Source organism: Crotalus tigris, unplaced genomic scaffold, assembly GCF_016545835.1.
Source record: "Crotalus tigris isolate CLP2741 ecotype Arizona unplaced genomic scaffold, ASM1654583v1 scf7180000017800.2534000, whole genome shotgun sequence".
In the NCBI taxonomy this organism is placed as follows: Eukaryota; Metazoa; Chordata; class Lepidosauria; order Squamata; family Viperidae; genus Crotalus; species Crotalus tigris.
Window position 1 is genome coordinate 513,784 of NW_024096645.1, and position 20,780 is coordinate 534,563.

Consider the following 20,780-nt stretch of genomic DNA (forward strand, 5'->3'; position numbering starts at 1 on the left):
GTCAGGCTGAAAAGCAGCTGACCAGTGGTGGCAACAACAATGTTTGCTCAACTCCATAAAGCTGTTTGTTGCATCAGAACTATAAAACATATATCCTTACGGTATGAAAAGGATAAATCCAAGAAAGTTGCACCATATATTCAGAATGGAAAGGCTTGGTTTCAAGTCTCATCTGACCGTCACGTTAGGAATAACTTCATTGCACTGTAATGCAGGAATTCAAAAACAAATACCACCCTCGTAACTAAACAACCCAAAGAACGTAATGACCTGGGGCAAAAAACAAAACAAAAACAAAGTCAAGATAATTCTATCTGCATACTTCTTTTTTCCCCCAACTAAAGCTATGAAGAGTTCAACTGGCAGTAAAAGTGCTCTAATCAAAATTAGAGCACTTTTTTCTTTTCTAAAAAAAATAGCACATGTTACACTTAGACAATGCTCATAAAAACTATATTCAAGCTTTTCTCAAGGCTGTGATAGATACATTTTTTCTGTCCATTTAAACATGTCTGATTGTTGGAGAATGCTTTGACTAGTCCCTGCAGTTTTCTTGGCAAGGTTTTTCAGAAGTGGTTTTGCCATTGTCTCCTTCCTAGGCTGAGAGACAGTGACTAGCAAAAGGCTACCCAGCTGCTTTTGTGCTTAAAGCAGAACTAGAATTCATTGTCTCATAGTTTCTAGCCTGGTGCCTTAACCATTACACCAAACAGGCTTTCTGTGGTAGAGATACATAAACCTTGTTCATGCACATCTGTGGAAATCAGTCTTCCACATGAATGTATTACCATGAATCTATAGCATTCTGCTTCCCGGTCTAATTTCTGCCAATTTCCATTATGAGACCCCTGTGACCCTTTTTGTATACAGTGTAGTCGTTTACATTCCAAACTAAGAGATCTAGCAGCAGCATCTAGTAGCTGAGAGGCAAACATGATAATGTAAAGATTTTATTCATGTTTCTCAACTTTGGCATCTTTAAAATGTGTGGATTTCAACTCCCAGAATTCTCCAACCAGCAAGGCTGACTGCTGAACTCTGGGAGTTGAAGTCCACACATCTTAAAGTTCCCATAGTTGAGAAACACTGCTGTATATTCTCTCTGAATAAAGGAAATAGAGTAGCATATCACAGCAGATAAGAAAAGAGCTTGAACAGTCAACACCTGTAGCTTTTAAAAACTCTTCTTAGACATGTTTCAGTTACCAAACCATAATACTGCTGACAGTAGTGCATGTCACATCAAGGATTGCTAGAGCATTAAATTCCACTAATTTCATCTAAATCTCTGATGCTTCTTATAAAATTTTCAGATTATTCCATAATCTCAAATCATGCAAAGGCATACCAGGGGTTGATGTAATGCAGCACTATCTTTTCTGATTTCACTCATTCTCCAAAGGTTTATGAAAAAATGTATACTCCTCCCACTTCACCTTTTTATGATGATCTGTTGGATTTTATTTCATCTTTCCTTTAGAAATTCAAGGTGGCATACAAAACATTCCCTCCTGCATTTTCTTCCTGGCAACAATGATCTGATCAGGTAGACTAGGTTAAGGGACAATACCAAAAATACCCAATAAGGTTCCATGCTTAGGGGTCCTCAATCATAGTTTAATATTCCAATTACCATCCTACATTATTTTCCACAGACACTAATGGTTAAGTACTCAGATACAGACAGGTTCAATTTTGTTTTGCACACTGTTTTAAATCCTGGATGAAAGTGAATTAAGTGAAAAAAAACCTCACTGAATTCTTACATGTATTTTTGTAATACACTTTTTCTTGCACTTAATACTGGCTTTTTAAAACTCCTTGTGCACATTCTAGATTCCATTTTCCCTGAAGTGTATTTTAAAATGTATAGACCTGGATGGGCATCAAACGTTCAGAGAAATGCAAACAATAATTCAGCAAAAAAATAATTTCAGATATATACACCAGTTTTCAACTCCTAGAATTCTCAGCAATAGCCATGCTGTCTGGAAAGTGAAATGCATACTTTGGGAAGTTGTAATCTTTAGTGACACCAAATTAATTCTGCCTTCCCTTCTAAAATTGGCAGACTTATTACTCAATGTTTTTAATACGATGAAGTTCTTTGCCCTATCAAAGAACTTCAGGAATAGAAAAAAAATCTTTGGTCAGTTTGCTCTAGTGATTAAGGCAGCAGGCTATGAAGCAAGAAACTTGTAAGGACCCACCCCACTTTGCATCTTAAGAAGACAGAACTCTTGGAATAATTCTTCCAACAGGAATCCTTTATTAAGAGAAAATGGTTGCAGGCATGCTAGACAGCACTTGGGGTTCAAGCTCTCCCATTCAAGGTTTTAAGGGGTTCCCCAGTAGTCCCACCCAATCAACCCCCCTTCCAGTGATAGTTTCAAGTATCACAATTCCACCCCCTTTCTTCTTTCTTCCGTCTGGATGGAGACTTCAGGTAACTACATGAAAGGCAAATACCCTGCTTTGTTATGATAAGGTCCTCTAGTGCTAACGCTTTGATGTTACAATAAACACACATTCAGCATTCAGCTCTTTGAAGTGTACTGAAGGAAGTGAGGGCCATAAAGCCCCTTTGTTCTCCCCCTTCTCTCCCTCTTATGGCAGAATCCAAAGAAGGCAGAATTGGGAGTTTCTATATTTGATAATTAAAGATGAAATATGATTGGATTCTGACATCTGGCCCCTCTTAAAAATAAGAGAGATCCACCTGAAAGAAAACACAAGTATAAAATTTAGTTAGGCTTGTTAGGATACTCTGTGTGAAACTTCTTCAATAGCTTCGGGGCTCTGACATGACGTTTATGGACCCACTCATTTTGTGAGGGAGGGAGGTGTTTCCAGGCAACTAGGTACTGAGTTGCTCCATGATATCTCCTAGAGTCAAGGACTTCCTTTATTTCGAAGTGTTGTTCACCCTCCACCATGATTGGAGGTGGTGGGGGGGGGATTTTTGGCCGTAGAGGTGACTGATGCTCTCTTTTCAGCAAGCTGCAATGAAAAATTGGGTGTATTTGCCTGAGATTTTTGGGTAATTCTAATTCTACTGTTACTGGATTTATGATTCTTTTAATTGGAAAAGGTCCTATATATTTTGGTCCAAGTTTTTTACAGGGCTGTAGGGACTTTAGGTATTTTGTAGATAAGTACACCATTTCTCCTATAATGAATGGTGTAGGCTCAACCCTTTTTTTATCGGCTTGTGTTTTATATGCCTGCCTAGCTTCATCTAGTGCTTTTCTGACTATTGGCCAGGTGTTTTGTAATTTCTCCATCCATTCTTTCAGCGAGGGGATCGTTGGTTCGTTTGGGGTTAATTCTGGCATGGGGTTGAAACTTTGACCGGTGGCTATTTGAAAAGGAGTGTAACCTGTGCTGGAGTGGACTGCATTATTGTAGGCAACTTCTGCAAAGGGGAGTAAGTCCGCCCACTCGGTCTGCTGGAAACTAAGAAAACATCTTAAATATTGCTTAAGTACAGAGTTCATTTTTTCAGCCCCCCCATTTCCTTGAGGGTGGTGGCTAGATGTCAGTCCCTGAGTGGTTCCTAAGAGGGATAAAAATTCCTTCCAAAATGCAGACGTAAATTGCACCCCCCTGTCAGAGATGATGCGTTGGGGTGCCCCATGCAATCTGTAAATGTGTTGGATGAAAAGTTTTGCTAAGGCTTTTGCAGTGGGAATCTTTTGGCAAGGGATAAAGTGCACCTGTTTGGAAAACAAGTCCGTGACCGTCCAGACCACAGTATTCCCATTGCTTTCTGGCAATTCCACTATAAAATCCATGGCTATTTCTCTCCAGGGGGCTGAGGGACTTGCCACTGTTTGCAATAGTCCTGGCACTTTCCCTTGCAACCTCTTTGCCGTGGCACATTTTGGACAACTGGCTATATAACTTTCAATGTCCTTTTTCATGGATGGCCACCAAAATTGCCGTTTAATTAAATGTAAAGTTTTTACAAATCCAAAATGCCCTGCTGATTTTGTGTCATGGCAAAGGTGCATGAAAGTTACTCTTTGAGTTGTTGGTATATATAACTTTTCCCCTACCCAAGGCAACCCGTCTCTCATTGTGCACACATTTTTGTTTTTCTGGAACCATTCATCTGTTTCCAAACTTTTTCTGAATTCAATTCCAGTTTGGCTGTCCAGTTGTGGTTTTATTTGGCTTGGGTTCTTGTGGTTACTGGTGCTGCCAGTTGTGACTCTGCCATTATTGGTCTAGAGTCTGTGGTTCGTGCGCTGTTATATTGGGGCATGCGAGATAGTGCATCTGCCAGGAAGTTCTTTCTTCCTGGTAAATGTTTGAGCTTAAATTGGAATTGGTGAAAATGCTGGGACCAGCGGGCTTGTTTGGGATTGAGTTTCCTGGAAGTTTTCAGGGCTTCTAAATTTTTGTGATCAGTCCACACCTGGAAGGGGATTTTGTTGCCTTCCAGGAACTGTCGCCACGTGAGTAATGCCCAACGTATCCCATAAGCCTCCTTCTCCCATACGGGCCAGCGCTGTTCTGTTTCCGTGAGTTTCTTGGATGTATATGCACAGGGTTGCAATACTGCATCATCATTTTCTTGTAATAGCACAGCCCCCACTGCCACATCACTTGCATCTGCCTGTATTACGAAGGGCTTGTCCATGTCTGGGTGCCTTAGTATTGGTTCGGCAGAAAAAAGTCTCTTTAGTCTCTCAAACGCTGCTTGGCACTCCATTGTCCATGTTAGTGGCTGGCTAGGTTTTACTGAGGATGCTCCCTTCGTTTTTAGTAAGTTAGTGAGGGGCAAGGCTATCTGGGCAAATGAGGGGATGAATTGGCGGTAAAAGTTTGCAAAGCCCAGGAAACTTTGTAGTTGCTTTCTTGTGCGGGGTGGTGCCCAATTTAGTACTGCTTTGACCTTCTCTGGGTCCATTTCAATGCCCTGTGGGGATATGCGATAGCCTAGGTAGTCTATCCTTTCCTGGTGGAATTCGCATTTTGAGAGTTTGGCATATAGGTGAGCGGCTCGCAGCTTCTTTAAAACCGCTCTGACAAGTTTGACGTGTTCTTCTTTTGTTTCGGTAAAGATAAGAATGTCGTCCAAGTAAACAAGGACCCCCTTAAACAGGTGCTCCCTTAGAACGTCATTGATTAATTGCATAAAGACTGCAGGGCCCCCTTGTAATCCAAATGGCAAGACTTTGAATTGATAGCACCCCATGGGGCAGTTAAATGCAGTCTTCCATTCGTCCCCTTCCTTGATTCTCACGCGATAGTAAGCTTCCCTTAGGTCTAGTTTAGAAAAAATTTTCCCTTTCGATAGGTGTGACAGCATGTCTTTCATGAGGGGCAGCGGGTATAGGTTGCTTTCACTGATTGTATTCAGGGCCCTATAATCCACGCATAAACGTAAAGAGCCATCCTTCCGGGGCAGCCACTTTAGGCTTGGCTGGCTCAATGAAACCTCTCTCCAGGTTTTTTTTTATAAATCTTTCCATTTCCTCCTTCTCCTTTGGGCTCATGGAGTATAATCTGGGCTTCGGGAGTTTTGCCCCAGGCTTGAATTCAATGGTACAGTCTGTGGGTCGGTGGGGGGGAAGCTCATTCGCCCTCTCCTCACTGAAGACTTCAGCAAGGTCCCTATATTCCTCTGGTATTTCTGTTAATCTTTTTTCCTCTCCTATGGATGCTTTTTCTATTCTTGATTCTGGTAGCCTCCCTTGGGGTTTTAAGTCCATAGGGTCCCCCTTCGGGAATTTGATTTCTGTCGTCCTCCAATTTACCCAGGGGTTCCATTTTTTCAACCATTCCATCCCTAGAATCATTGGGCATTCCATACCTGGGGTCACCACAAACGTTAAGTCCTCTTCATGGTTGCCCAGGGAGAGATGTATTGGCAAAGTGGCTAGGGTAGCTGGCACCCCCCCTGCTATGGATCCATCTAGCTGGCCAAATGAGATTGGTTGTTCCAGTCTCCTGGATGGGATGCCCAGATTCCCCACTAGTGTTGGGCTAATGAGGCAGCGGGTGCAGCCAGAGTCTATTAAGGCTTTCACCTTCACAGCTTCGGGCATGGGGGGGATTAATATAGTCACTGTTTTGAAGATGGGTGTGATGCATCCACTTACCAGGGGTTCGCCCTCCGAGCTGTCATCTGAGGCATCCACCGGCCCTGTGGTGTAGGCTGGAGTCCTTTCCCCTTGGTGAGCAGAGGTGGGGGTTTCTGCAATTTCCATCATTCTCATGGCCGTTTCTTTTGGCTTAGCTGAATACTTTCCGGGTTTGTTGATTGGGGATCTGTCTGGGTTGTGCTGGGGGGCCTTTGAGCGGCATTCTACAGCTCGATGCCCTTCTCTTCCGCACTTGAAACATCCCATTTGCTTCTTGGCTGTATCCGATGATTTCACCGGTTGGTGTGTCAGCTTAGGCGGGGGGCGGCTCCATTGTTTTCCTCGGCGGTGCCTCTTCAATATGTCGATCTCTGCTTCCTCTGCCAAGACGTACCATTCCTCAAGTCGATGTGGGTCCCCTCGGGGCAGGCAAGCATCATATAGATCATAGTTTAGTCCGTCTTTGAAATGGCCAAGGAGGATGTCTTCTGGCCAATTCAGTTTGCTGGCAATGGCCCGGAATTCTTGTGTATACTCAGCCACTGGGCGTTTGCCCTGCCTCATCGTTGTTATTCTTTCACGGGCTTTGCGATCAGCCAGGGGGTCTTCAAATCGTCTTCTCAAAGAGGACATGAAACGGTTGAAGTTACTGAGTTCTGGGGCATTGGAGTCATGCAAGTTCACTACCCAATCCGCAGCTGGTCCATCCAGGGCAGATTGCACGATCCGGATGCGGGCTTTGTCGCTGGGAATATCCTGCCCATATTCCTCCATGTAGCTGAGGACTTGGGTTAGGAAAAACCCCAAGCGTGTTGGCTCCCCTTTGAATTTCACTTCCAACGGTGGACGTCTTGGAATGGATCGGTGCCTCTGTTGTGGGTGGTAGTGTCTTCCGTCCAGATTGCCATCTGTGGTCCGGTAGGGGGTGGGGGCTCCTGGATCAGTAGATGTCCCTGGGGTTGCAGGTTCCATGTCCCCCTCGGTGTCTCTCCCTTTGCGGCTCCAGGAACTGGGGCGGCCGTAGGGCTCAGTATTCTCCTCTCCTAGGGAGCTGAGAGTTCTCTTCATCAGGTCAATAGCTTTCTCTAGGATCCAGTCTGAGTTGCTGGACCAGCTGAGTACGGTGCCCAGCTTCCTCCCTCTTCACTTGCGTGCAGGGATTTCTCCATCTCCTGCTTCCATTCTGGTTGCTTGGTCCCCCGTCTCAGGGTCACCTTTCTTGATTCCTTTCCCCACTCACTTTTCTTTCCAACGCCCATCGACCAGCGAGGCTTGTGGTCCTGTGTCTCCACCACTTCTTCTCCTGAGGAATCTGGCCTCTCGGATCCCAACATCTGGCAAGGTTCCAACTGGGTCAGCGGCTCTCTTTCCAGGGAGTTTTCCCCCTCTCTTGCTCCATTGTCTGACATGGTAAATTTTTGCCATGGTGGATTAATTTTGCAAGTCCTGTCTAATGTAAGGACCCGCCCCACTTTGCATCTTAAGAAGACAGAACTCTTGGAATAATTCTTCCAACAGGAATCCTTTATTAAGAGAAAATGGTTGCAGGCATGCTAGACAGCACTTGGGGTTCAAGCTCTCCCATTCAAGGTTTTAAGGGGTTCCCCAGTAGTCCCACCCAATCAACCCCCCTTCCAGTGATAGTTTCAAGTATCACAATTCCACCCCTTTCTTCTTTCTTCCGTCTGGATGGAGACTTCAGGTAACTACATGAAAGGCAAATACCCTGCTTTGTTATGATAAGGTCCTCTAGTGCTAACGCTTTGATGTTACAATAAACACACATTCAGCATTCAGCTCTTTGAAGTGTACTGAAGGAAGTGAGGGCCATAAAGCCCCTTTGTTCTCCCCCTTCTCTCCCTCTTATGGCAGAATCCAAAGAAGGCAGAATTGGGAGTTTCTATATTTGATAATTAAAGATGAAATATGATTGGATTCTGACAAAACTGTAGGTTCAAGTCTTGCCCTGACCATGAAAGCCAACTGGTTGACCTCTGGCCAGTCACTCTCTCTCAGCCTCCCTCACAGGGTTGTGATTTGTTGTTGTGGGGGAAATAGGAGGAGGAAAGTGTGTGGGATATATTTGCCACCTTGAGATATTTTTAAAAATAATAAAGGTGGGATATAAATAAATAAAAGTAAAAAAAAACTTCTATTATTTGCTTGCTTCTCTTGATGACTCTTAGCCTAGGCCACAGGTCGGCAACCTGCGGCTCCGGAGCCGCATGCGGCTCTTTGAGCCTTCCCCTGTGGCTCCCAGCCTCCTCTGCCTTTGCAGAGAGAGATAGAGACAGAGAGAGGCAATTGCGCTTCCCTGCTTCTCTCTCTCTCTCTCTCTCTCTCTCTCTGTGTTTGTGTTTTTGTGTGTGTGTATGTGTAAAAGAGAGTGTACTCACAGTGTTCTCCGAGGAGCTGAAAAGCTTTCTGGGCGGAAGCTCCTCCCTTTGCTGCGTCTCTGCAGGAAGCAGGAAGCAGGAAGGGCAGGAGAGAGCTAGCTAGCCCAGCTAGGCTGACTCAGGAATTCTGGGAGTTGAAGTCCATGAGTCATAAAAGAGACGAGATTGCTTACCCCTGATCTTGTTGGACAATAGCTTGAAGCTTGCCAGGTGAGCAGCAGATAGGAGGGAGGGGAGAAAGAGAGAGAGAGAAAGAGAGAGGGAGGGAGGGAGAGAGAGAGAGAGAGAGAGAGAGAGAGAGAGAGAGAGAGAGAGAGAGAGAGTGGGGGAAGAGGAGTGGCAGACCAAGGGCAGATAGAGAGGGAGGGAGGGAGAGAGACAGAGAGAGAGAGACCCTTTTGACATCTAAAATGAAGATAACACTGCATATATCCTTTTTTTAACCTGTGTGTGTATGTAATTTTATTCTCTTAAAGCATTCTCTTGGTGATCATTGTTTTAATAGTATGGATATTCCCAAGAGTCATATTTTTACTTTTTTTTAGTGTGTGTGTGTGTGTGTGTGTGTGTGTGTACACACACACATACATACATACACACACGCGCGCGCGCGCACACACACACACACTTATAATAAAGGTAAAAAAGGATATATGCAGTGTTATCTTCATTTTAGATATCAAAAGGGTTTTGCGGCTCCCGGTGTTTTGTTTTTGGTGGGAAACGGGTCCAAGTGGCTCTTTGAGTGTTTTGGGTTGCCTACCCCTGGCCTAGGCTGACACATCATGTAAGACATCATTACTTTTATCCATGTTTAAAATAAGCCATAAAAATGCTAACTCCTAAATCATGACTTATAAAGTAGAATAAAATCACACTAAATCATCTAAGAAATTCTTGATGGTTTGAAATCCTCTCATCCTGAAAAGTAGCATTTGTTCTATACTGTTACTGTTTATTTGAGCTTATTATTTATTGTCCCTTTGAGGCCTTTGAACTATGGTGCTGGAGAAGACTCCTGTGAGTCCCTTGGACTGCAAGGCGTTCAAACCGGTCAGAGAGAGAGATCAACCCCGGCTGCTCTTTAGAAGGCCAGATCCTGAAGTTGAAACTCAAATACTTTGGCCACCTAATGAGAAGGAAGGACTCACTGGAGAAGGGCCTAATGCTGGGAAAGATTGAGGGCAACAGATGAAGGGGATGACAGAAAATGAGATGGCTGGATGGAGTCACTGAAGCAGTAAGTGTGAACTTAAATGGACTCCAGAAGATGGTAGAGGACAGGAAGACCTGGAGGAACGTTGTCCATGGGGTCACGACTTCGCAATTAACAACAATTATTGTCCCTAAATCTAATACTTATAATAGTAGCCAATCCAATTGAGGAATGACTATATATTAAAAGAGCATTAACCATCTCACTCTTTCTCTCCCCCCCCCTTTCTCACACACACATGCACACCCCTCTTGCACATATTGTATATAAGCTCTATATCAATACATATGCCTACTTAGCTTGCACACCTATACTGGGTATGTCATTGGAGTTTGGGAGGAAAACAGTTAAGGCGGGACACAGACAACTCTGTTGTTAACAACTGGGTTTCTTATTAAGTGAACAGTGAAGTGCTTAGTCATTTATTCACTTTCATTATAATTCTTCTTTCTTCATTATCTGGCAGCAATATTCAATAATCCTGCTGTAGCCTAACTTCAGCTCACCTCCTTAGTCTAGCAGCTTGCTATATTCTTTACCTATGCCTTTTCTAACTTAGATGAGCAAGATAAAGTCATCTCTCTTTCCTTCTATTGCTTTTCTGTTATTTACATCCATCTCCCAAACTAATTCTAACAACCTCTTTTGAAAGGGCTCTTTGTCATCTTTCTCTTGGTAGTATCTTGGTAGCTGCTCCGGACATAATTCTCTCCCTGATCTCTGCTCTTTTGGGTCCTCCTGAGAGCCCAATGGTGAAGCTGCTGTTTGATTGATACCCAGAGACAGTCAGGAGGAGCAACAATTGTAAAAATAACCCTATCTTCTTTGCTCTTTTTTTTTTCTTCCCTTGCCCTTTTCTTTCAGCCTTCAGCCCTTCAGCTTCTTTTCCTTTGTTCCTTTTTTTACCCAGCCAGCCTTTGAATCTCAAGTGCTGACACGTTTCTTCTTCAAGATAGCCTCAGGCACCTGCTTTAAAAGATCCAGTCCCTTCCCTTCCTATGCCTATATGCAAATCATGTGAGGTAATTTTTATGTCTGAGGTCAGCTGGCTTCCCTTCCCAGCATGGCAAGGAGATGGAAGGAAGAAATAAGTATGGAAAACACTAGGTGGTACTGAACCACCAATATTAGAATATGAAGCAGGTATTCTATGAAGAGCCAGACACAGAACCTTAAGGGCATCTAGACTGCTTTACAACTGTGACATCTTGCTTTTCTGTTTTGCTAGCATACCTTTGAGGCAAATCCATAGATGTTATTATCCTACCCTGGATGTGCAACTCTTTAATTATTTAGACCTGAAGGAAACTGAATAATCACCCGAAGGCATCTAGGTAAGCTGCACTTGGTAGGTCTGAGCCCAACTAAATTCTCTGGGAGCCAGATTCCCACTTTCAGGTCTCTTATATTCTCTTTCCTTCATTTCTTTCCAGCAATGAGTTGTGTGGTCACACTACACATAGAAAGAGCACAATCTTAAGGATTGCATTATTTACTGAAGTTGTCATTTATGTCAGCTTACAACTGGAAATCTTTAGCAAGTAACATGAATTCCCAAGCAAATAAAAGAATTATACCGTGACAATGAAGTGTAAACTTTTTATGTATGCTATTAGGACTTTTTTCCTAAGCAATTCTTAACTTTTTGACTTATTTTCATTAGCATTAAAGTAAGTGAGTCAACAAAAGAAAAAAAATCTATTTTATTTATCCAGTTTCTATACCGCCTATCTTACTAAATGACTCTGGGCAGTTTACAAATATCGCCAAATCTCAGAATGTCCGGTAAAAGAAAAACTGTGCTCTAACACTAAAGGTCTGCAAACGTAAGATTTGGGCTTCTAAATCTTTCTAAATTTGTGTTTTCCAATCTTTCTGCTGAATGCAGCAAAGTTTTAAAATGTACAAGCATAGCAAATGAGCAGGGAAGATATTGGATTAAGATGAGACATGCGGTACTGGACCCTTTGTGGTCCTCATCTCTTTAGAAAAACCTGGTCTAAGAAAATTCCAAAAATAATATTTTCTCTTATTTACATTTTTATTTACACATTTTTATTCTACTCCAAATCAATCAACTCTGTCCCTTTTAATAAGTAATAACATTTAAACAGAGTTCTAAAAAAACCCCCACCGTCTTGAGAAAATAAATGCAGCGAAGAGGCAAAACCTTAAAACAACAATGCTCAACATACTGCGAGACTACCCTGTAAAAACTTTAAAGCAGGGGAAATGGCACATTCTTTGATAATCCATTGCCAATGTTAACATATGAAAACAGTTTGTCAGAGAATAACAGTTCAAGTTTCTTCTTAGTGAGTCAAGAGTTTGCAATTTTTTGGCAAGAATTCAATCAAAAAGTCATTTTGTCTCCGTTGAGTCTTCTTTCTACTGGGATATTATAACCACAGAGACAAAATAAACACCTAGGTTCCAGCCACTAATGCTGCTTCTAATATATGTTATGATTTATTAGCTTCTCTTTATTGACCACTAATTGCTGTTTGGTACCACCGTAAGAGAAATTATCCCAAGTCCTCCTCCTGACTTTATAAAACGGTCCATAAAGTTTCCCTGGCAGCTATGTGGAAGTGGTTTGCCAGTGTCTTTCCTTTAAAGGTTTTCTTAGTCTATGCCAGGGGTAGGCAACCTTGGCTCTTTCATGACTCGTGGACTTCAACTCCCAGAATTCCTGAGCTAGCCATGCTAGTAAGCCACTGATGAGTAGCCCAGCCCTTTCTCAAAAGGTCTACAATTCATTTATTAACCAGGGGTGACCATGCTTAGGTTCCTTGTTGGAACCAAGTAAAAGCACTCTATAAAGGCAAGAAAATCTTTCCCCTAAGGACTTTGCAGAGTCTCCTTCCTTACCTGGGAAGTACTATAATACTCTGGAAGTCCAAGTCTAACTTGGGAGTGTTCTAACTTCAGAGTGATGTGCTAAACTAAGGTTTATTGTTAAGTGCTGAGTATGTATGTATGTATGTATGTATGTATGTATGTATGTATGTATAAAACTACACAACTGGATGCATTCCTCTGGCATATAACAAAATCAAAGCATTTATTCTCATTTTTAGATTTACCTGACTTCACATTTCTGCTCTAGCCATACAATACAGAGGTTATCACGGGTTCTTTCATATATACCCAGGTCAATGGGCTCCAAAACCCCACAAAGCCAACATAGCCCTACCTGGCCTCTAGGCAACACATCCACAAATATTCAAAGGCTAGTACTCATTGTTTATTATTCCACTCTTCCCCAATTCTATTATAACTCCTGTTCCTCCACTCCTGTTCTCTACTGGAGAGCAATGACCTTTCTATTTGCTTTAGGCCAGGGGTCTTCAAACTTGGCCCTTTTATGACTTGTGGACTTCAACTCCCAGTGTGCCTGGATGAGGAATTGTGGTAGTTGAAGTCCACAAGTCATAAAAGGGCCATGTTTGAAGACCCCTGCTCTAGATAGCTTCTATGGTCCTTATTGATAGGGATTATATTAGTTATATGGTCTTATAGGTCTTTCATAGCTCTCTCCTGATACTACTGTCACCACAAGATAGTCCTATAGCCCTAAGTATGCCATTTCCCACTCCTTTCTCCTTTCTGAAAAAAAACTATTTCTCATCGTTCAAACATTCTGAGGAATGGAGAGCAGCCAACTCCATCTAAGTCATGAGCCAACTCCCTGAAATCAGTGATGACTCTGGTGACTCACTACAGATTACAGTTACTTCTTGCTTAATTTGGTACAAGTCTTTCCAATCTTTGGGCTATGGATAAACTTTGTTTCTGTACATTAGACACACCTTAACTTGAGGCTTAGAGAGGAGGATTTTTTTTTTCAAAACAGAGGTGAAATAACTAATATGACTGAAATCATGGGAGGGAAAAAAAACTTTGAACGATCCAATCATACATTGCAATGATGAAGAGACTTGAATCTAACTGCTAAACATCAGTTTTTCTAACTATATCACAGATATCCTATACCGAGATGCAAAATTAAGTCTGATTACAGTAATGTGGTTCTTCTCCCTTTCAACCATCCCCACATTCCCCCCCCTGCCCCAAAAAGCTAAATCTTTTTCTAACAACTTCACTACAGCATACTGGCTATAAAGTGAACCAACAGAATGGGATTAACAGTAGAATGAATGCTCAGAGGTCTTAGTTTATCTTACATTTTGTATCTGTAATGATGGTCAAGCATTAAGTAACCACATATGATATTCAGGCCACTTATGGATTATTTTAGAGATGTTCCAGGCATTCCTTATTTAGCTTCTCTGTATGAATGAATGGGGCTATACTAAGAAATAGCAGATCATCCATGTTAGCACTTTCCGCATACAAAAGATCTGGGATAAAAATTCTTATAAAACCATTTAGCTTCTATGATTGTGGGAAAATGTTAGAGGCTGTGTAAAGCTTTGGAAGAAAGTGCACTGATCTCAGGATAAACCTACCTTCTCATTGCAGACTCCAGATACTGTAATGTCTCAATATTTAGAGAAAACTGGTTTTATTGCTTGGCTGACCATGTCTGGAAACCCTGAAAACCTGCAAGCTCCCCCTTTTTCAACAAAGGCACACACAGATGGTGATCCTTGCAGGCAATATTATTTTAATTCCAATTATTTAGATGCTTCTGTCATTTGAACTTTTCTAATTTCTATGTTTTTTTTTCCATTCAATTTTACTTTCTTTTTAAAAATTTGAAAATTTTCTTCAGAAGCAAGTAATTAAAACTTGAGGGCAAGAATCTCTGTAAAACAAAAGAAAATACTTTGGACAAATGACAACTTTAATTTAAAAAAAAGACTGTCAAAGATTTTAAAAAAGAAAAGAAGGAAACCATTTATGTAACATAGCTTTTGTCTTGCCAATTTTTGCTCTTATTTAGAAAAGATGCTTTTGAGGGCACGTTTACCCATTTAACAATCTGCAGTCAGAAGAAGATAAACTGGGCGTTTACTCACGGAAAGGCAAGAGGGCATAGTGAGTAGAGTAAGGGAGACATTAACACACCCCTTTGCAGGATCGAAGGAAGTACTTCAGACCAACACGATGATTGAGGGATGTTTGAGGCGAACACTGGCCAATAGAGGCAGACGGAATGCCCGCGCGCTTCATTAAACAGCCATCTAGCTATATAAGCAGTTTTCTCTAACCACTGATTACCAACTCTGACGATGTCAACAGAGGATTGACAAAAGCTAAGTTGTATTTATTAAAAAGTTTTTTCTATACCAGAGTTCAGTGGTTCTATTGTATTTTTGTCTTATGGAATACAGAGCAGAATAGATTAGAATATGCATAGGCAGTTGAATGGGATACTCTGTTCTAGCAGAAGTCAGTATGTTAACAAAAGTGGAGAAAGGTAGGGCTAAAGAAGAAAATTTAAATATTTTTCTGAATGTCTTAGAGCAAGGGTCCCCAACCCCTAGTCCGTGGACCGGTACTGGGCCCCAAGCCCCACCCAAGGGATGCAGGCAGTACATGAAACCACGCCCCCTCCAGTCCTTGGAAAAACCTCTCTCCGCGGAACCGGTCCCTGGTGCCCAAAAGGTTGGGGACCTCTGTCTTAGAGAGCACTCCACGTGTAGCAAATTGAGATCCCTCTGAATTTTGGAGAGCCTACTCTCTGAAATCAGTTATAGCACACAGAATTTAAGTTTGCCAGAAACTCTCACCTACTTATTCAAACATTGGGGTCCCAGCATAGAAAGATACCAGTTTCACTGATGTTCACTGTAACTTTTGTCACCTGTCTTTCCTTGTCTGGTTTCTTCTAAATGACTGTAATTTCCAGAATTCCCAACCAATCTAAGAAGGCCATGACATATTGTACCATCATCTAGTGCAGTGATGGCGAACCTTTTAGACACCGAGTGCCCAAACTGCAACCCAAAACCCACTTACTTATCACCGGGTGCCAGGTGGGCATGGCCCACTGAATGGGTGTGGCTGTGGTAGTCATGGCAGATTGGGTGGGTGTGGCCAAGGTGAGCGTGGTCACCTCAATGTTGTTCGTGGGGAGGGATGCCTGTGGGGGCTGGGCAGGGTTGGGGGAGATCCAGGGGGTCTCTGGCAGTGAGGCGGTGGGCAGAAGGCTCGTCCTGTGGGGTGAGGCGAGGCAAGGTGAGACAGGGCGGGGGTGCCATTGTCACAGGGCAAGGCGAGGCAGGGGCCGGGGCGGCTGCTTCCTGACAGCATCAGCCCCTGCATACAGAGGCCAGCGAGCACATGGGTGCTGGGATGCATCCAGCCATGTGGGACCTCGGCGAGTTAGTGGGCGGCTGGTTGAAGAGGGACGGTTGCCATCTCCGGGGCATGGCGAACGTGCCCACAGAGAGGGCTCTGAGTGCCGCCTCTGGCACGTGTGCCATAGGTTCGCCACCACTGATCTAGTGGATAAACAGTATACAAATGCTGTTAACTGAGGCACTTCAGCTCTTTACTTAGCATTCGGCACTTGGTGCTCAGTGTATTTAGCCCTACCTCTCTGGAGGACTGTCAGAAAAAGATACTAAAAAGATCATACAATTAACTTGGAATATCCCATAAGCAGCTTCATATACTCATTCCACATGGGCAAAGTTGTTTAAAACTCCTCTCCTCTTTTGAAAGCTGGGAGAACAACTTCATTCTCACTGAATGCAATTTAGCATTTTCACTGAATGTGATTGCATTTAACTTTTTCCTGTCAATTTTCTTTACTGAAAATATTGTTTTGAAGATTCCTTTCTCAACTGGTAATTCCTTAAGGAAATGGTATGTTATACATCATCAGAAACAATGAATGAAAGTGAAGAAAGTTAGCATTTTAAAAAAAATGGAGGGATGGTCAGACTTTGAAGACAATACTCAAAGATCTACTTCTATCAAGACAAATCATTCAAGGGAAGGATTTTCAAATGGTTTCAGACCACAGAACTTATTAGTTGAAAGAAAAACCCTTAGAACCCTTGATCAAGAGACAAAGTGATAGATTTTCAAGAGCATATCATCCTACCTCTCCCAGGAGAATGGAATGTTACCTCTCCTTAGAAAAATTTCTATACACTCCCTGCAAGTAACCCCCCCTCTCTCTCCCTCTCCCCCACACCTCTCAATAACATCAAGTTCCACAAGACACTGTTTTATAAACCCCAATTTAGCCAATTGAAAGCTGGGAAAATATTATACCTCCCCCCTTAATAGCCAATAAAAGTACATTCCATAGAAATAATTTTCCTGGAGCAGCTCGCATTACTGATACAATTACCAGGGACTGCTGAAATGACTCTGAATTCCTTGAACACTCTGTAAGCCAAGGATGGAAATCAATTTGAACCTGTTGTTGTATTGTTCAGGAGTCAGCTGTCATATTTTTAATGCCTGTCAGATGGATTTTTGATGTTTCTCAGAGCCAGGAATTGTTCTTTTCTGTAGAATTCTTTCTATCCAATCAAAAAACAACCAAAGCAGAGGCAGAGAAACATTTAAGTTCTTAAGTGGCTTGATGATGATTTGTAAATGGATAGTAAATTGATGATGGCAAAGAGAAAGCTTCTGGTATAGATATGTCATGGGACAACAGCAACAACAACAACAACAATAATAATGTTGGAAGGGATGTTGGAGGTCATCTAGTCCAGTGGTTCTCAACCTGTGGGTCGGGACCCCATTTGGGGTCGAATGACCATTTCACGGGGGTCGCCAAACAAGGCTGTCCGCCATTTTTCCCCCTTTTCTTTGGCCACGCCCCTGGCACCCGGTGATGTATAAGTGGTTGGGGGTCACCACAACATGGGGAACTGTATTATGGGGTCGCGGCATTAGAAAGGTTGAGAACCACTGATCTAGTCCATCTAAGGTCATCTGTTCAGGCAGGAAACCCTATACCATTTCGGACAAATCGCTGTCCAGTCTCTTCTTAAAAACTTCCATTGATTAAAACAAAAGCAAAATTGAAAAATTTTCTATCCTTATTATACTATAAAAATAAATGCCCATTGGATGGGGTGTAGTTTGCACTAAAAGATGTCAGTTTTCATCAACAGCAAAGGAAATTCAGAATTTCTCCCATTCATCAAAATAACGCCCAGGGAAGTGAAGGGGTGCTCTGAGTGATCTCTGTCTCTACTACTAGGTTCTCCCCACAAATGAGAGACCCTCCCATGCTTTTATGTCAGTACATACATCAACCCTCCTCTTACAGCAAACACACAAAAGACATGGAGTCATAAGCGCAAGTCCCACTGATAATCACACAATTAGCTTGGAACACCTCAAAAGCATCTGCATACATGCATTCCACACGGGGAAAGTTGTTTGAAAGCTAGCATGAGGCAAAAATCAGCTCCAAAGAATATAATTGCTGCACATACTTTCAAGGCAACTAAAAAAAATTAAGATATACTTTTCTTAAAGTCATTAAAATAATTCATGTTAAAACAGCATTTGTGTTATAATAGCAACAGCAGATTTCTAGTCTGTTCAATTAAAACAAGTGGGCAACTTCCTTAAATAACTTTTTTGGTCACCTTCCTTCCACATTATTAAGAATCTCTAAAACAGAGTTCTTCATTTATGTGTCTGTCCCCCTTAAAAATGGTAAAGACCCCCTCAACTCAAGATTGACTTTTGGTGATGTAAGTTTTCTTGGTATTGCCATTTGATATTGCTTTCTTCTGAATTTTTTTTTTTCAACGTGCTAATCTCACCTAAGGATTTCCAGGCAGTTTCTAACCCAGTTTAGCTTCTGAGCTCACGCTAAGTTGGCTATGGCTAGCACTTCTTAAGGTTTGTCCTCTGTTCCATTATCTCAGTATTTGTCCTCTATCTACATTGCCCTCATACTATCTGTTCACCAAATATAGATATTAGACTCATTATTTAAATTCCTTTTACGTCAGTACCCCATAAGCCCTCAGGTTTTAGAGTGGCACGTCACACAGATATAAATACCTCTTCCACTAATGATTAAGAAAGCTTCCTAGCTTGCATTCATAGAAATGCATCTACTTGTTCTAGATAGCCAACAATAACATCAGTGACATGGAAGGGAAGGTCATGTTCCATCTGAGCTTTAGATAAGATCTAAACCTTCTAAAGAGTATTCAACAGAAGCACTGCCTAGATTTTCCCTACTTAATAGTGGATGAAAGTTCTCCTGCATTCTTTGGAAAATCTTGTTCCAGGAAGGAGTATGAGACTTTGCCTATTTTTAGAGGGCTGGTAAGCTAAGTGGAGAAACATCTAAAACACTTCTACTTTAAATAAACTGACAAACTGTCATCATTCCTAAGCCAATGGGGAAACTCAAAGAGTTTTACAGTAAGGGTGGAAAAGAAACTGGGGACTGATTTAATCTGTCTTTCTTGAATACATGGGTAAACTGAAACATAATCACCTTTTGATATCATGCCTTAAAATATGTATTAGGGAAGGGTATACTGTACAAACACTAAGGGTATTAATTAAAGTAACATACAAAACTGCATATTAAAATAACTTGCAAAAGTATACTGCAGTTCTACAAATAGAATTGCATGCAATAACATGCATATTGGAAATAACCTAAAATATGTAAGGATTTGTCTCCACATAAACTGCCAAATAGATGTAAAAGAATGCAAAAGAATGTAATTTAAATTTAAAAATGGAAAAAAAAACCATGAATCTAATGAATGTGTCTGTGTATGTAGAGAAACAACTTAAATCAAAAGGATAAATATAGAATACAGGTAGTCCTTGACTTACAACCATTTGTTCAGCAACCATTTGAAATTATAATAGCGCTGCATGAAGGAAATTACAACCTTTACCTTAAGTTACAGCTGCTGCACTGCCCTCTGGTTACATAAACAACATTCAGGTGCTTGATATGAAACCAGTGGAGCAGATACCTGTGCAAAAGTTGCCTCAAGGGGTGGAGGAGGCCCTGGGAAACCCAAGCCAGCTCATGTGTAAGCTAGGGAAGTGCTGCAGTACAGTCTGCACCAGCCTCCCAGCCCAAGGTACCCTGTGCTCTGCTTAATGACTGCAATGGGGAGAGCCGGGATGGTGGTCATTAAATGAGGCGATCACATGGGCACCTTGCTTAATGATCACCATGACTTACAACCATAATTCTGGGCTTAATTGTTGTCATAAGTCAAGGACTACCTGTAGTGAAATTTACATAGGAATCTAATGAGACTGTCATAATAATCTGAATGTTCAAGCAATTTAGATAATAAGAATTCTAGTGTATACAGATCTAGACTACTATTTGAAAAATACTAGGATAGCCTATAGTCATGAATAAATTTTTACCTTCCTGACTCATCATCTATCCACTGCAACAGAATAAACATATTAGGGCAGGATGGAAGATGAACATTTGAAAGGTGATATAGGGATGGCATTCCATCAGGATGTAACTCATCTCCAGTAAACAAGACTATAAACAATTTGGAAAAACAAAAGTGTGCTTCTCATGGAGAAAATTTAATGTTTGGATTATTAAAATTGGGAGGGGCTGTTACATGAATGGAGGCTCCTTCATAAAATGAACAAACGTTAGCAAGTATATTTTGCTGCAGATGTCCCACACAGAAGCCTTTGACAACCCCCCACCCCAGGCTGGGCAGGTTGCTGAGGAAAAATATTTACATAGGAATCAGAACTGGAGTTCCCCTAGCATACTGGCTAGGGAAATCTGGGAATTGCAGTCCATCCCTTTTTAAGTTGTCCAGGTTGAGAAACACTTTACTCTTCTCCCCTACACGGTTACATTTGGCTTGGTAATCCAATATTAAAGAGCCAACAGTCAAAGCGTAATAGGTATTACTGGGTAATCACTTTTAGACAGATCAGTAGCTTTTTTTACACTACATGGGTGCTCTTTGTTCAGTGGGGCTCAGCTCAGATCTTTAGATGGGCTATTTTCTTTCCATTTTAACTTTGAGCTCAAGACAGGAGATACAGGTGGCAGAACCATTAACCTCAGAAGATCACCAGAGTAGGCAGGACCTAGTTTCTGGGGTTATAAGAAATTGATATGAGTTTTAAGGAGTGAAAGGTGTGTTATCACCTTTGCAG

At 41.8% G+C, this 20,780-nt stretch overlaps 1 protein-coding gene across 1 annotated transcript in view; it reads right to left on the minus strand.

Annotated features, from left to right (window-relative positions):
- The window catches only part of TWF2 (twinfilin actin binding protein 2), a 68,946-nt gene that overhangs the window by 32,046 nt on the left and 16,120 nt on the right, over nt 1-20,780 (minus strand). The window lies entirely within an intron of this gene.